The sequence below is a fragment of the Dryas octopetala genome, chromosome 8, assembly GCF_963921425.1.
Source record: "Dryas octopetala chromosome 8, drDryOcto1.1, whole genome shotgun sequence".
Classification (NCBI taxonomy): domain Eukaryota; kingdom Viridiplantae; phylum Streptophyta; class Magnoliopsida; order Rosales; family Rosaceae; genus Dryas; species Dryas octopetala.
Window position 1 is genome coordinate 18,215,215 of NC_141373.1, and position 4,627 is coordinate 18,219,841.

General features: G+C 37.6%; 1 pseudogene across 1 annotated transcript; it reads left to right on the forward strand.

Moving 5' to 3' along the window:
- The first annotated feature begins 712 nt into the window (after nt 1-712).
- Nucleotides 713-4,112, forward strand: LOC147277739 (protein NRT1/ PTR FAMILY 5.5-like; annotated as a pseudogene). Its single transcript, XR_015124098.1, has 2 exons — nt 713-940; nt 2,357-4,112. The product of XR_015124098.1 is annotated as a protein NRT1/ PTR FAMILY 5.5-like (transcript).
- Nucleotides 4,113-4,627: the final 515 nt, after the last annotated feature.

Below are 4,627 nucleotides of genomic sequence, written 5' to 3' on the forward strand. Positions count from 1 at the left end.
AGCTAGTAATTAAATATATGGTCTTTTTTCTTTAATATAAACGATAATTGGCTGGCTGTGCATTAGAACAAATAATTTAAAAAGACTGGGATGCCAATATTTAAATCAGTCACTTGACTAGACCAAGCTAGTAAATATATGGTCTTTTTTCTTTAATATAAACGATAATTGGCTGGCTGTGCGTTAGAACAAATAATTTAAAAAGACTGGGATGCCAATATTTAAATCAATCACTTGACTAGACCAAGCTAGTAAATATATGGTCTTTTTTCTTTAATATAAATGTTGATGGATTGAAGGTTTGCTCATTTAAATTTTAGATGTCAATGTCCAAATTAATGATGTCGGCCACATGAGGCAAGTTGGCTTCTGATCATCGATTTTCTTATTGAAGAAGTTAATCGACTTCAATTTTTAAGGGTCCAGTAGTCAATGAATTTCTTGTATAATATTGTAGTTTTGTACTATAAATTAAAGTTTCTTTAAACCAGAAAGGAGGAGATTAAAGGAAGTATTTGATTCCTCGGCTCTTGTTTTCTCTCAATCAGAAATGGCACATTCTATTCTCAAGATTGCTAGTAAGCTAATCTGCAAACCCTTTCAATCACTACTTTTCAACTATATATGATTAACCCAATTTTATATCTCATAATATGAATTCATCATCATATCTTTTTTGTTTAGTTAATTATTTTCCTAATTATGCCCTTCAATGGTTTTAGTTCAAGGATGGCCGAGTTTACTCACCACATATGTCATGTCGATAATCACTACATACTTAACTGGTGTTTGGAAGCTCAACATCACACATGCAGCTACAATTGTCAATCTCTATTTGGCCACGGTGGGCTTAATGCCAGTCGCCATGAAATTATTCGTGGATGGTTTCATGATGAGTAACTATCGGATGTTGTGGCTCTCCAGATTTGCCTTTGTTGTTGTAAGTTTTCCCTGATCACAAATTAATATTGTTATTTATACATATATATATATTTATATATGGTGAGCGAGTGATCATTTCTATATATACTAAATTAGTAGATTTATTGTAAAATTTTGTACTTAATTAGAAATGATTAATAACTACGAAAGTTAAATCTCATTTTGTTCTAAAATAAATTAGGTGGAAAGCTAAAAATGTTGTCTTTGATTGCAAAGCATACCACCTCCCAGTTCTGGATTCCTAGGTACTGTGGCAAGATGACCTTACCACGAGAGAGTCTTGGGTGGGGCTGGAATGCCACTCACCTAATGAGACTCTCATTTATATTTTGACACATGTCAAGTTTTTATCCAGTTGGACCCCTGCCTTCCTCTCTCTCGTTCTCTTCAACACCGGCCACCACCCAGGCAGCCATGAATGCTCTTGCAGCCACCAACCGCAACTTTTGCCGTGCAGCTCGCATTCTTGGGCTAGATTCTAAGCTTGAGAAAAGCCTTTAGATTCCCTTCAGAGAAATCAAAGTAATTGTCATTTGCTCATTCTATAAATTATTCTTTGATTTTCCTTCATTGTTTTTTTTTTTTTCTGTTGGGTTTTTATGCGTTTGATTTTGCATATTGAGTGTACTATTCCAAAAGACAATGGCACTCTGGTTTCCTATGTTGGATTTAGATTCCAACATGACAATGCTCGTGGGCCAATGAAAGGAGGAACTCGTTGACAGTGACCATCCCCTGCCCGGCCCGCCCTGCCCAGCCCCATCCCCGCCTCGCCCAGCCCCATCTCGGCCCGCCCCCACCCAGATCGGAGAGAGTGAGTGAGCAAAGAGAGAAAGGGAGAGGAGAGAGATCGGAGTGAGTGAGCAGAAAGAGAAAGAGAGAGAGGAGAGGAGAGATAGGAAAAGGGAGAGAGGAGAGCCGGAGATGTTCACGGCAGCTGGATAAAAAAAATTGCAGAGAGAAAAGGCAGGGAAGCGGAAGAGGGCAGAGAAGTTTTGGTCCATCTGGATTAAAAAAAATGACAGATGTTAAAATGTAAATGGCAGTCTCATTAAGTGAGTGGCATTCCAGCCCCACCCAAGACTTTCTCCCTTACCACGCCCCTTTTTCTCAAAGATTCTTTTACGAACTCAATTTATTGTTGATATTTTCCGACTTAATTATATGTTTTATCATCGCTCACTTATTTGTATTTGGTATTGTGTTTTGTTAATTAGCAAAGCAAAATTTTAGAACACTATAAATTAAGTAAGTTTTTTTGTCACAACAAAAAATTCTCGTCACTAAATGCAATTAGTTTGTAAATAATAGATATTTAATAGAACTTTAAAGCTCTCCTAACTTGATGGTAAATATTGACTTGAATGTAAATATATGTTTTAAGCATTCATCTTAAAATGATTTTGGATTACAGGGTTCAGTTCTTTTAACAATGTCAACACCGCCGTTCCTTGCTGGGGTAGCAGGCAATTGCAGCGCATATAAGCCGGAGTGCATTGACCAAGTACAAAAGATTCTGCTTTACACATCATTACCTCTCATAGCTTTTGGAATGTCTGGTCACGAAATCTCGTTGCCTACATTCATGGGCGACAATTTGCCGCCATCAGAATCTGGGAAGTTGCCGCCATCAGAAGAGTCTCAGCAGTTGACGCAATTAGAATCTGGACACTTGCAGCCACCAAAATTTCAACAGTTGACGAAGTCAAAATCTGGACAGTTGCAGCTACTAGAATCTAGTCAGTTGCCACCATCAGAATCTGATAACCAGTTTCCGCCATCAGAATCTGATAACCAGTTTCCACCATCAGTATCTGATAACCTGTTGCTGCCTTTAGAATCTGATACGCAGGTGCCGCCATCAGAAGAAACTGATACGCAGTTGCCGCCATCAGAAGAAACTGATACGCAGTTTTGGCCATCAGACTCTGAGAAGCAGTTGCCGCGATCAGAATCTGATAAGCAGTTGCCACCTAAATCAGACGTTATTGAAGAGGACGACTCGTGCCTGTGTGATTGTGTCTTAGCATACTTGTTAATTCTTCTCCCTTCAAGTGCAACTATAGCGATTGGTTACATAAAGCCTTGGTCGGTGAAATTTGGGATTCCAGCCATATTTATCATCGTATGAACACTGATTTTCTTGAGCAGTAAAGGTTCATACAAACGTATTAGAGCACAGAGGATCCCTTTTACTTGGGAAGAAACCAAAACCATCCTCCGCATGATTCCCGTATGCATGTTCGTCATCGTAGTAGGCGCTGTATCTTCCATCGGAAACACTTACTTCATTGAACAAGCAACCGACATGAATCGCTATGTCGGAAAGTTATCAGTTCCTATTCTTGTCCTTCCATTTTTCCAGCAGTATGTGAAAACCATGTTTGATTCATCAAACGAATCGACTACTACAAAATCTCCGAAATCTGGAATTGCATGGTCAATGATACTTGCAGTTCTATGTTGTATCACGGCTGCAAAAGTGGAGGCTAGAAGGTTAGGCGTGGTTGAGAGCCATGGCTACCTGGACAAGCCTGAAGAAAGAATTCCCATGACCATGTTTTGGTTGGTTCCGCAGTTTCTTCTCCTCGGTCTCGTTGAATATTATTCAACCAAGTGCATTGTTAGTTTATTCAATGATCGGCTGAACATTCGACCAAAGGACGAAGATATTATCGAACACTTCGGATCAATGATATACCAGACTTTTTTTGCTGGATTTCTTGGTGTGAATCATGCCGTGCATTATCATGATGATGAGCCAGCAAAAGAACTCAAGCGTGAATACGTAGAATTGTTTGGGCAGGCTATTAGGGGAGTAGGAATTATTGGTGGTGTGTTGTTAGTTTATGCAGTGGATCTGATACAACCCACTTGGTTCCAAGACACGATCAACAGGAGTCGCTTGGATAATTACTATTGGACCTTGGCTGTATTGTCTGCAGCCAATCTGGTTTTGTATGTATTATTTTCTCTAATGTCATGTATACTTTAGCAAGAACAAAGGGATCGAGTTGAAACCAACCGGACCTTAGCCGCATTGACTGCTAGTAATTTGGTGTTCAAACAGCTAATGCGGGGTAGAATTAAGATTGTTTTGATTTGTATGTAAAAATTATAATGTTCTAATGAATAAATCATTTGTAAGGTTAAGCTAGCCTCTTGGCAATTGGTACCACTTTTGACACTTTCAGTCAACTCGGTTTACTCAATCTGTACTGTTAAAATCTGTGTGGGTACATGGCTCAAATGGAAGTTGACTTCAGTTAAGAGAAGTTGACTTCCATTTTAATTACTCTATGATTAATATTATAATCAGCTAATCATTGATTAAGTCCTCTCTTATAGTCTTTGAAAATTTATTTGTCACTTAAAAGTGATCTGTATATAAATACTTAGAAGAGTGATTTAGACACAACATCAGCATTACTCAAATATATTTTATTTCATCTCTTTTTCTCACCTATTTTATTTCATTCGCTTTAATTAAATAGTTTTAAAAAAAAACATCGTCAAACGCGCTCAAAATTTTTGGGGAATTAAGGTTTCTTTGTGAAATTTTGAGAAACAATTTTTTTTTACATTTTTTATTCTGTGTATATATATATATATAATATAGATGCATAATCGAACAAGTATGCCCCTTTGTTTTGTAATGTTAAAAAAAAAAAAAAAAAAAAAAAAA